Genomic DNA, 13,396 nt, shown 5'->3' with positions numbered 1-13,396 from the left:
ATTACAAAACAGAACAGGGTCTCAAATTTAGAAAACCAACTTATGCTTGCTTAAGGGGAAAGGTGAGTTGGGGTGCTGCATAAAACCAGAGATTGAAATGAGCACAGATAAAGTTCCTTAAGCCAAATATGGAATAGACAAGAGCTACTCCTTGCTCAACGAAATGGACTCAACACCCCATATTAAATGCCTAAGAGTGTACCTGACTAGGAAGTATCTTAAAACCTATGGATTGCTATGTCTCTGAAAGAGAATCAAGTGTGTGTACAGGGGCATAAACGCAGCAGTGATAGGATTGGAGAAGTTCGGTGAGCAAATGAAGACCCTTTGAAGTCATATTGCATGGTACCCATTCCACGGGTCTCAACTCTCCAGTTTTAAGGTATTCTTCCTTCAGCTAAAACATGCATGTGGAACCCAGAGTATGATCAACCGTGTGATCGGGAGACGTGTTCCAATATGTGTCAGTTTTCGTCCCCTGGTACTCGGGTGCAACATTCCAGACGCTTTACTAACACTCTCCCGACTTGGAGAGTCAGTGCCTTTAACCTCCTGTTTGGCCCAGTTTGCAATTTCTGCGGAAGATGAACAGGAATAGGGAGAACCAATGACAGACTAGCTGGAGGTGTCTGGACGGGCAAATTTAACTCTCATTTCCCACCAGGAAGAGGAATTAACCAAAGGCTCAGCATGCCGTGCCGGAACCAGATTAGGGCCTGAAGCCATCCTGCGGTGTTGTGGCCAGCTCACAAGAAAGCGACTTGAAGAAAGGAGCTCAGGGGCACTGTAATTCACAAACCTGCAGAGTTATAAATGACAGCTATCGTCCAAAAATATACTGAAGTAAGGCTGCCAAGAGGACTTGAAAGCGGGGCAGAATTGCAGGAAACCGATTTCAGGAGGTAGCCTGGAATTGCATTTAAAGCATAGGAAAAGAGGCAGAACGTCCACAATGATGCACTTGGCCAAAAAGGGCGTATGCCTTTTTTCCTGAATATATTCAGGAAAAAACGCATACGCACTTTTTGGCCAACCAAGCAAGCTTGCAAAGGAAATCTGCACTACAATGAAGTCTCACTTCCCCCCGGTCAAAAGGGCCATCTGAAAAAAGTGTAAAATCCAGAAAGGCAGGACAGGCCATGGAGAACTGGGAGCCTTGTTATGCTGATGGGCGGGATGTCAATTGCCAACAGCCACTCGGGAGAAATGTATGGTGTTTCCTGAAACATCTAAAAAACAAAGCAACAGAGCCTAGGGCACTTCCACTTATGGTCCTATAGCTTAGGGAAATTAAAATCAAAAAGACACAGCCACCCCAAAGGTTGGGACGGCTCTGTTTACAAGAACCTGGTTTACGGTACAAGTTCAATATCGCAGAAAGTGAAAAATGGATAAAGAAGTTGTGGTACTTACGTACAATGCAGTATCACTCAGCAATGAAATCTATGTCATCAGGCCCGTAGCAGCATAATGAGTGGATTCAGGTATGATGATTCTAACTGAAATAAGTCACACAGGAAAAGAAACATCATAAGATATCACTAATACACGGAATGTAAACTTGGCTACATAGGAACTGATTTACAAAACAGAACAGGGTCTCAAATTTAGAAAACCAACTTATGCTTGCTTAAGGGGAAAGGTGAGTTGGGGTGCTGCATAAAACCAGAGATTGAAATGAGCACAGATAAAGTTCCTTAAGCCAAATATGGAATAGACAAGAGCTACTCCTTGCTCAATGAAATGGATTCAACACCCCATATTAAACACCTAAGAATGTACCTGACTAGGAAGTATCTTAAAACCTATGGATTGCTATGTCTCCGAAAGAGAATCAAGCGTGTGTGCAGGGGCATAATCGCAGCAGTGATAGGATTGGAGAAGTTCGGTGAGCAAATGAAGACCCTTTGAAGTCATATTGCATGGTACCCATTCCACGGGTCTCAACTCTCCAGGTTGAAGGGATTCTTCCTTCAGCTAAAACATGCATGTGGAACGCAGAGTATGATCAACCGTGTGATCGGGAGACGTGTTCCAATATGTGTCAGTTTTCGTCCCCTGGTACTCGGGTGAAATTCCAGACGCTTTTCTAACACTCTCCCGACTTGGAGAGTCAGTGCCTTTAACCTCCTGTTTGGCCCAGTTTGCAATTTCTGCGGAAGATGAACAGGAATAGGGAGAACCAATGACAGACTAGCTGGAGGTGTCTGGACGGGCAAATTTAACTCTCATTTCCCACCAGGAAGAGGAATTAACCAAAGGCTCAGCATGCCGTGCCGGAACCAGATTAGGGCCTGAAGCCATCCTGCGGTGTTGTGGCCAGCTCACAAGAAAGCGACTTGAAGAAAGGAGCTCAGGGGCACTGTAATTCACAAACCTGCAGAGTTATAAATGACAGCTATCGTCCAAAAATATACTGAAGTAAGGCTGCCAAGAGGACTTGAAAGCGGGGCAGAATTGCAGGAAACCGATTTCAGGAGGTAGCCTGGAATTGCATTTAAAGCATAGGAAAAGAGGCAGAACGTCCACAATGATGCACTTGGCCAAAAAGGGCGTATGCGTTTTTTCCTGAATATATTCAGGAAAAAACGCATACGCCCTTTTTGGCCAACCAAGCAAGCTTGCAAAGGAAATCTGCACTACAATGAAGTCTCACTTCCCCCCGGTCAAAAGGGCCATCTGAAAAAAGTGTAAAATCCAGAAAGGCAGGACAGGCCATGGAGAACTGGGAGCCTTGTTATGTTGATGGGCGGGATGTCAATTGCCAACAGCCACTCCGGAGAAGTGTATGGTGTTTCCTGAAACATCTAAAAAACAAAGCAACAGAGCCTAGGGCACTTCCACTTATGGTCCTATAGCTTAGGGAAATTAAAATCAAAAAGACACAGCCACCCCAAAGGTTGGGACGGCTCTGTTTACAAGAACCTGGTTTACGGTACAAGTTCAATATCGCAGAAAGTGAAAAATGGATAAAGAAGTTGTTGTACTTACGTACAATGCAATATCACTCAGCAATGAAATCTATGTCATCAGGCCCGTAGCAGCATAATGAGTGGATTCAGGTATGATGATTCTAACTGAAATAAGTCACACAGGAAAAGAAACATCATAAGATATCACTAATACACGGAATGTAACCTTGGCTACACAGGAACTGAATTACAAAACAGAACAGGGTCTCAAATTTAGAAACCCAACTTATGCTTGCTTAAGGGGAAAGGTGAGTTGGGGTGCTGCATAAAACCAGAGATTGAAATGAGCACAGATAAAGTTCCTTAAGCCAAATATGGAATAGACAAGAGCTACTCCTTGCTCAACGAAATGGACTCAACACCCCATATTAAATGCCTAAGAGTGTACCTGACTAGGAAGTATCTTAAAACCTATGGATTGCTATGTCTCTGAAAGAGAATCAGGCGTGTGTACAGGGGCATAAACGCAGCAGTGATAGGATTGGAGAAGTTCGGTGAGCAAATGAAGACCCTTTGAAGTCATATTGCATGGTACCCATTCCATGGGTCTCAACTCTCCAGGTTTAAGGTATTCTTCCTTCAGCTAAAACATGCATTTGGAAGCCAGAGTATGATCAACCGTGTGATCGGGAGACGTGTTCCAATATGTGTCAGTTTTCGTCCCCTGGTACTCGGGTGCAACATTCCAGACGCTTTACTAACACTCTCCTGACTTGGAGAGTCAGTGCCTTTAACCTCCTGTTTGGCCCAGTTTGCAATTTCTGCGGAAGATGAACAGGAATAGGGAGAACCAATGACAGACTAGCTGGAGGTGTCTGGACGGGCAAATTTAACTCTTATTTCCCACCAGGAAGAGGAATTAACCAAAGGCTCAGTGTGCCGTGCCGGAAACAGATTAGGGCATGAAACCATCCTGCGGTGTTGCGGCCAGCTCACAAGAAAGCGAGTTGAAGAAAGGAGCTCAGGGGCACTGTAATTCACAAACCTGCAGAGTTATAAATGACAGCTATCGTCCAAAAATATACTGAAGTAAGGCTGCCAAGAGGACTTGAAAGCGGGGCAGAATTGCAGGAAACCGATTTCAGGAGGTAGACTGGAATTGCATTTAAAGCATAGGAAAAGAGGCAGAACGTCCACAATGATGCACTTGGCCAAAAAGGGCGTATGCGTTTTTTCCTGAATATATTCAGGAAAAAACGCATACGCCCTTTTTGGCCAACCAAGCAAGCTTGCAAAGGAAATCTGCACTACAATGAAGTCTCACTTCCCCCCGGTCAAAAGGGCCATCTGAAAAAAGTGTAAAATCCAGAAAGGCAGGACAGGCCATGGAGAACTGGGAGCCTTGTTATGCTGATGGGCGGGATGTAAATTGCCAACAGCCACTCGGGAGAAGTGTATGGTGTTTCCTGAAACATCTAAAAATCAAAGCAACAGAGCGTAGGGCACTTCCACTTATGGTCCTATAGCTTAGGGAAATTAAAATCAAAAAGACACAGCCACCCCAAAGTTTGGGACGGCTCTGTTTACAAGAACCTGGTTTACGGTACAAGTTCAATATCGCAGAAAGTGAAAAATGGATAAAGAAGTTGTGGTACTTACGTACAATGCAGTATGACTCAGCAATGAAATCTATGTCATCAGGCCCGTAGCAGCATAATGAGTGGATTCAGGTATGATGATTCTAACTGAAATAAGTCACACAGAAAAAGAAACATCATAAGATATCACTAATACACGGAATGTAAACTTGGCTACACAGGAACTGAATTACAAACAGAACAGGTTATCAAATTTAGAAAACCAACTTATGCTTGCTTAAGGGGAAAGGTGAGTTGGGGTGCTGCATAAAACCAGAGATTGAAATGAGCACAGATAAAGTTCCTTAAGCCAAATATGGAATAGACAAGAGCTACTCCTTGCTCAACGAAATGGACTCAACACCCCATATTAAATGCCTAAGAGTGTACCTGACTAGGAAGTATCTTAAAACCTATGGATTGCTATGTCTCCGAAAAAGAATCAAGCGTGTGTTCAGGGGCATAAACGCAGCAGTGATAGGATTGGAGAAGTTCGGTGAGCAAATGAAGACCCTTTGAAGTCATATTGCATGGTACCCATTCCACGGGTCTCAACTCTCCAGGTTGAAGGTATTCTTCCTTCAGCTAAAACATGCATGTGGAACCCAGAGTATGATCAACCGTGTGATCGGGAGACGTGTTCCAATATGTGTCAGGTTTCGTCCCCTGGTACTCGGGTGCAACATTCCAGACGCTTTACTAACACTCTCCTGACTTGGAGAGTCAGTGCCTTTAACCTCCTGTTTGGCCCAGTTTGCAATTTCTGCGGAAGATGAACAGGAATAGGGAGAACCAATGACAGACTAGCTGGAGGTGTCTGGACGGGCAAATTTAACTCTCATTTCCCACCAGGAAGAGGAATTAACCAAAGGCTCAGCGTGCCGTGCCGGAACCAGATTAGGGCCTGAAGCAATCCTGCGTTAATGCGGCCAGCTCACGAGAAAGCGAGTTGAAGAAAGGAGCTCAGGGGCACTGTAATTCACAAACCTGCAGAGTTATAAATGACAGCTATCGTCCAAAAATATACTGAAGTAAGGCTGCCAAGAGGACTTGAAAACGGGGCAGAATTGCAGGAAACCGATTTCAGGAGGTAGACTGGCATTGTATTTAAAGCATAGGAAAAGAGGCAGAACGTCCACAATGATGCACTTGGCCAAAAAGGGCGTATGCGTTTTTTCCTGAATATATTCAGGAAAAAACGCATACGCCCTTTTTGGCCAACCAAGCAAGCTTGCAAAGGAAATCTGCACTACAATGATGTCTCACTTCCCCCCGGTCAAAAGGGCCATCTGAAAAAAGTGTAAAATCCAGAAAGGCAGGACAGGCCATGGAGAACTGGGAGCCTTGTTATGCTGATGGGCGGGATGTCAATTGCCAACAGCCACTCGGGAGAAGTGTATGGTGTTTCCTGAAACATCTAAAAAACAAAGCAACAGAGCCTAGGGCACTTCCACTTATGGTCCTATAGCTTAGGGAAATTAAAATCAAAAGACACAGCCACCCCAAAGGTTGGGACGGCTCTGTTTACAAGAACCTGGTTTACGGTACAAGTTCAATATCGCAGAAAGTGAAAAATGGATAAAGAAGTTGTGGTACTTACGTACAATGCAGTATCACTCAGCAATGAAATCTATGTCATCAGGCCCGTAGCAGCATAATGAGTGGATTCAGGTATGATGATTCTAACTGAAATAAGTCACACAGAAAAAGAAACATCATAAGATATCACTAATACACGGAATGTAAACTTGGCTACACAGGAACTGAATTACAAACAGAACAGGTTATCAAATTTAGAAAACCAACTTATGCTTGCTTAAGGGGAAAGGTGAGTTGGGGTGCTGCATAAAACCAGAGATTGAAATGAGCACAGATAAAGTTCCTTAAGCCAAATATGGAATAGACAAGAGCTACTCCTTGCTCAACGAAATGGAGTCAACACCCCATATTAAATGCCTAAGAGTGTACCTGACTAGGAAGTATCTTAAAACCTATGGATTGCTATGTCTCCGAAAAAGAATCAAGCGTGTGTTCAGGGGCATAAACGCAGCAGTGATAGGATTGGAGAAGTTCGGTGAGCAAATGAAGACCCTTTGAAGTCATATTGCATGGTACCCATTCCACGGGTCTCAACTCTCCAGGTTGAAGGGATTCTTCCTTCAGCTAAAACATGCATGTGGAACCCAGAGTATGATCAACCATGTGATCGGGAGACGTGTTCCAATATGTGTCAGTTTTCGTCCCCTGGTACTCGGGTGCAACATTCCAGACGCTTTACTAACACTCTCCCGACTTGGAGAGTCAGTGCCTTTAACCTCCTGTTTGGCCCAGTTTGCAATTTCTGTGGAAGATGAACAGGAATAGGGAGAACCAATGACAGACTAGCTGGAGGTGTCTGGACGGGCAAATTTAACTCTCATTTCCCACCAGGAAGAGGAATTAACCAAAGGCTCAGCGTGCCGTGCCGGAACCAGATTAGGGCCTGAAGCAATCCTGCGGTGATGCGGCCAGCTCACGAGAAAGCGAGTTGAAGAAAGGAGCTCAGGGGCACTGTAATTCACAAACCTGCAGAGTTATAAATGACAGCTATCGTCCAAAAATATACTGAAGTAAGGCTGCCAAGAGGACTTGAAAGCGGGGCAGAATTGCAGGAAACCGATTTCAGGAGGTAGACTGGAATTGCATTTAAAGCATAGGAAAAGAGGCAGAACGTCCACAATGATGCACTTGGCCAAAAAGGGCGTATGCGTTTTTTCCTGAATATATTCAGGAAAAAACGCATACGCCCTTTTTGGCCAACCAAGCAAGCTTGCAAAGGAAATCTGCACTACAATGAAGTCTCACTTCCCCCCGGTCAAAAGGGCCATCTGAAAAAAGTGTAAAATCCAGAAAGGCAGGACAGGCCATGGAGAACTGGGAGCCTTGTTATGCTGATGGGCGGGATGTAAATTGCCAACAGCCACTCGGGAGAAGTGTATGGTGTTTACTGAAACATCTAAAAATCAAAGCAACAGAGCCTAGGGCACTTCCACTTATGGTCCTATAGCTTAGGGAAATTCAAATCAAAAAGACACAGCCACCCCAAATGTTGGGACGGCTCTGTTTACAAGAACCTGGTTTACGGTACAAGTTCAATATCGCAGAAAGTGAAAAATGGATAAAGAAGTTGTGGTACTTACGTACAATGCAGTATCACTCAGCAATGAAATCTATGTCATCAGGCCCGTAGCAGCATAATGAGTGGATTCAGGTATGATGATTCTAACTGAAATAAGTCACACAGAAAAAGAAACATCATAAGATATCACTAATACACGGAATGTAAACTTGGCTACACAGGAACTGAATTACAAACAGAACAGGTTATCAAATTTAGAAAACCAACTTATGCTTGCTTAAGGGGAAAGGTGAGTTGGGGTGCTGCATAAAACCAGAGATTGAAATGAGCACAGATAAAGTTCCTTAAGCCAAATATGGAATAGACAAGAGCTACTCCTTGCTCAACGAAATGGAGTCAACACCCCATATTAAATGCCTAAGAGTGTACCTGACTAGGAAGTATCTTAAAACCTATGGATTGCTATGTCTCCGAAAAAGAATCAAGCGTGTGTTCAGGGGCATAAACGCAGCAGTGATAGGATTGGAGAAGTTCGGTGAGCAAATGAAGACCCTTTGAAGTCATATTGCATGGTACCCATTCCACGGGTCTCAACTCTCCAGGTTGAAGGGATTCTTCCTTCAGCTAAAACATGCATGTGGAACCCAGAGTATGATCAACCATGTGATCGGGAGACGTGTTCCAATATGTGTCAGTTTTCGTCCCCTGGTACTCGGGTGCAACATTCCAGACGCTTTACTAACACTCTCCCGACTTGGAGAGTCAGTGCCTTTAACCTCCTGTTTGGCCCAGTTTGCAATTTCTGCGGAAGATGAACAGGAATAGGGAGAACCAATGACAGACTAGCTGGAGGTGTCTGGACGGGCAAATTTAACTCTCATTTCCCACCAGGAAGAGGAATTAACCAAAGGCTCAGCGTGCCGTGCCGGAACCAGATTAGGGCCTGAAGCAATCCTGCGGTGATGCGGCCAGCTCACGAGAAAGCGAGTTGAAGAAAGGAGCTCAGGGGCACTGTAATTCACAAACCTGCAGAGTTATAAATGACAGCTATCGTCCAAAAATATACTGAAGTAAGGCTGCCAAGAGGACTTGAAAGCGGGGCAGAATTGCAGGAAACCGATTTCAGGAGGTAGACTGGAATTGCATTTAAAGCATAGGAAAAGAGGCAGAACGTCCACAATGATGCACTTGGCCAAAAAGGGCGTATGCGTTTTTTCCTGAATATATTCAGGAAAAAACGCATACGCCCTTTTTGGCCAACCAAGCAAGCTTGCAAAGGAAATCTGCACTACAATGAAGTCTCACTTCCCCCCGGTCAAAAGGGCCATCTGAAAAAAGTGTAAAATCCAGAAAGGCAGGACAGGCCATGGAGAACTGGGAGCCTTGTTATGCTGATGGGCGGGATGTAAATTGCCAACAGCCACTCGGGAGAAGTGTATGGTGTTTACTGAAACATCTAAAAATCAAAGCAACAGAGCCTAGGGCACTTCCACTTATGGTCCTATAGCTTAGGGAAATTCAAATCAAAAAGACACAGCCACCCCAAATGTTGGGACGGCTCTGTTTACAAGAACCTGGTTTACGGTACAAGTTCAATATCGCAGAAAGTGAAAAATGGATAAAGAAGTTGTGGTACTTACGTACAATGCAGTATCACTCAGCAATGAAATCTATGTCATCAGGCCCGTAGCAGCATAATGAGTGGATTCAGGTATGATGATTCTAACTGAAATAAGTCACACAGAAAAAGAAACATCATAAGATATCACTAATACACGGAATGTAAACTTGGCTACACAGGAACTGAATTACAAAACAGAACAGGTTCTCAAATTTAGAAAACCAACTTATGCTTGCTTAAGGGGAAAGGTGAGTTGGGGTGCTGCATAAAACCAGAGATTGAAATGAGCACAGATAAAGTTCCTTAAGCCAAATATGGAATAGACAAGAGCTACTCCTTGCTCAACGAAATGGACTCAACACCCCATATTAAATGCCTAAGAGTGTACCTGACTAGGAAGTATCTTAAAACCTATGGATTGCTATGTCTCCGAAAAAGAATCAAGCGTGTGTACAGGGGCATAAAAGCAGCAGTGATAGGATTGGAGAAGTTCGGTGAGCAAATGAAGACCCTTTGAAGTCATATTGCATGGTACCCATTCCACGGGTCTCAACTCTCCAGGTTTAAGGTATTCTTCCTTCAGCTAAAACATGCATGTGGAACCCAGAGTATGATCAACCGTGTGATCGGGAGACGTGTTCTAATATGTGTCAGTTTTCGTCCCCTGGTACTCGGGTGCAACATTCCAGACGCTTTACTAACACTCTCCCGACTTGGAGAGTCAGTGCCTTTAACCTCCTGTTTGGCCCAGTTTGCAATTTCTGCGGAAGATGAACAGGAATAGGGAGAACCAATGACAGACCAGCTGGAGGTGTCTGGACGGGCAAATTTAACTCTCATTTCCCACCAGGAAGAGGAATTAACCAAAGGCTCAGCGTGCCGTGCCGGAACCAGATTAGGGCCTGAAGCCATCCTGCGGTGTTGCGGCCAGCTCACGACAAAGCGAGTTGAAGAAAGGAGCTCAGGGGCACTGTAATTCACAAACCTGCAGAGTTATAAATGACAGCTATCGTCCAAAAATATACTGAAGTAAGGCTGCCAAGAGGACTTGAAAGTGGGGCAGAATTGCAGGAAACCGATTTCAGGAGGTAGACTGGAATTGCATTTAAAGCATAGGAAAAGAGGCAGAACGTCCACAATGATGCACTTGGCCAAAAAGGGCGTATGCGTTTTTTCCTGAATATATTCAGGAAAAAACGCATACGCCCTTTTTGGCCAACCAAGCAAGCTTGCAAAGGAAATCTGCACTACAATGAAGATTCACTTCCCCCCGGTCAAAAGGGCCATCTGAAAAAAGTGTAAAATCCAGAAAGGCAGGACAGGCCATGGAGAACTGGGAGCCTTGTTATGCTGATGGGCGGGATGTAAATTGGCAACAGCCACTGGGGAGAAGTGTATGGTGTTTCCTGAAACATCTAAAAAACTAAGCAACAGAGCCTAGGGCACTTCCACTTATGGTCCTATAGCTTAGGGAAATTAAAATCAAAAAGACACAGCCACCCCAAAGGTTGGGACGGCTCTGTTTACAAGAACCTGGTTTACGGTACAAGTTCAATATCGCAGAAAGTGAAAAATGGATAAAGAAGTTGTGGTACTTACGTACAATGCAGTATCACTCAGCAATGAAATCTATGTCATCAGGCCCGTAGCAGCATAATGAGTGGATTCAGGTATGATGATTCTAACTGAAATAAGTCACACAGGAAAAGAAACATCATAAGATATCACTAATACACGGAATGTAAACTTGGCTACACAGGAACTGAATTACAAAACAGAACAGGTTCTCAAATTTAGAAAACCAACTTATGCTTGCTTAAGGGGAAAGGTGAGTTGGGGTGCTGCATAAAACCAGAGATTGAAATGAGCACAGATAAAGTTCCTTAAGCCAAATATGGAATAGACAAGAGCTACTCCTTGCTCAACGAAATGGACTCAACACCCCATATTAAATGCCTAAGAGTGTACCTGACTAGGAAGTATCTTAAAACCTATGGATTGCTATGTCTCTGAAAGAGAATCAAGTGTGTGTACAGGGGCATAAACGCAGCAGTGATAGGATTGGAGAGGTTCGGTGAGCAAATGAAGACCTTTTGAAGTCATATTGCATGGTACCCATTCCATGGGTCTCAACTCTCCAGGTTTAAGGTATTCTTCCTACAGCTAAAACATGCATGTGGAACCCAGAGTATGATCAACCGTGTGATCGGGAGACGTGTTCAAATATGTCTCAGTTTTCGACCCCTGGTACTCGGGTGCAACATTCCAGACGCTTTACTAACACTCTCCCGACTTGGAGAGTCAGTGCCTTTAACCTCCTGTTTGGCCCAGTTTGCAATTTCTGCGGAAGATGAACAGGAATAGGAGAACCAATGAGAGACTAGCTGGAGGTGTCTGGACGGGCAAATTTAACTCTCATTTGCCACCAGGAAGAGGAATTAACCAAAGGCTCAGCATGCCGTGCCGGAACCATTTAAGGCCTGAAGCAATCCTGCGGTGTTGCGGCCAGCTCACAAGAAAGCGAGTTGAAGAAAGGAGCTCAGGGGCACTGTCATTCACAAACCTGCAGAGTTATGAATGACAGCTATCGTCCAAAAATATAATGAAGTAAGGCTGCCAAGAGGACTTGAAAGCGGGGCAGAATTGCAGGAAACCGATTTCAGGAGGTAGACTGGAATTGCATTTAAAGCATAGGAAAAGAGGCAGAACGTCCACAATGATGCACTTGGCCAAAAAGGGCGTATGCGTTTTTTCCTGAATATATTCAGGAAAAAACGCATACGCCCTTTTTGGCCAACCAAGCAAGCTTGCAAAGAAATCTGCACTACAATGAAGTCTCACTTCCGCCCGGTCAAAAGGGCCATCTGAAAAAAGTGTAAAATCCAGAAAGGCAGGACAGGCCATGGAGAACTGGGAGCCTTGTTATGCTGATGGGCGGGATGTAAATTGCCAAGAGCCACTCTGGAGAAGTGTATGGTGTTTCCTGAAACATCTAAAAAACAAAGCAACAGATCCTAGGGCACTTCCACTTATGGTCCTATAGCTTAGGGAAATTAAAATCAAAAAGACACAGCCACCCCAAAGTTTGGGACGGCTCTGTTTACAAGAACCTCGTTTACAGTGCAAGGTCAATATCGCAGAAAGCGAACAATGGATAAAGAAGTTGTGGTAATAACGTACAATGCAATATCACTCAGCAATGAAATCTATGTCATCAGGCCCGTAGCAGCATAATGAGTGGATTCAGGTATGATGATTCTAACTGACATAACTCACACAGAAAAAGAAACATCATAAGATATCACTAATACACGGAATGTAAACTTGGCTACACAGGAACTGAATTACAAAACAGAACAGGGTCTCAAATGTAGAAAACCAACTTATGCTTGCTTAAGGGGAAAGGTGAGTTGGGGTGTTGCATAAAAGCAGAGATTGAAATGAGCACAGATAAAGTTCCTTAAGCCAAATATGGAATACACAAGAGCTACTCCTTGCTCAACGAAATGGGCTCAACACCCCATATTAAACGCCTAAGAATGTACCTGACTAGTAAGTATCTTAAAACCTATGGATTGCTATGTCTCCGAAAGAGAATCAAGCGTGTGTACAGGGGCATAAACGCAGCAGTGATAGGATTGGAGAGGTTCGGTGAGCAAATGAAGACCCTTTGAAGTCATATTGCATGGTACCCATTCCACGGGTCTCAACTCTCCAGGTTTAAGGGATTCTTCCTTCAGCTAAAACATGCATGTGGAACCCAGAGTATGATCAACCGTGTGATCGGGAGACGTGTTCAAATATGTCTCACTTTTCGACCCCTGGTAGTCGGGGGCAACATTCCAGACGCTTTACTAACACTCTCCCAACTTGTAGAGTCAGTGCCTTTAACCTCCTGTTTGGCCCAGTTTGCAATTTCTGCGGAAGATGAACAGGAATAGGAGAACCAATGAGAGACTAGCTGGAGGTGTCTGGACGGGCAAATTTAACTCTCATTTGCCACCAGGAAGAGGAATTAACCAAAGGCTCAGCGTGCCGTGCCGGACCGGAATAGGGCCTGAAGCAATCCTGCGGTGTTGCGGCCAGCTCACAAGAAAGCGAGTTGAAG

This window comes from Lagenorhynchus albirostris, chromosome 4 (genome assembly GCF_949774975.1).
Source record: "Lagenorhynchus albirostris chromosome 4, mLagAlb1.1, whole genome shotgun sequence".
NCBI classification, from domain to species: Eukaryota; Metazoa; Chordata; class Mammalia; order Artiodactyla; family Delphinidae; genus Lagenorhynchus; species Lagenorhynchus albirostris.
This window is presented reverse-complemented; position numbering follows the sequence as displayed.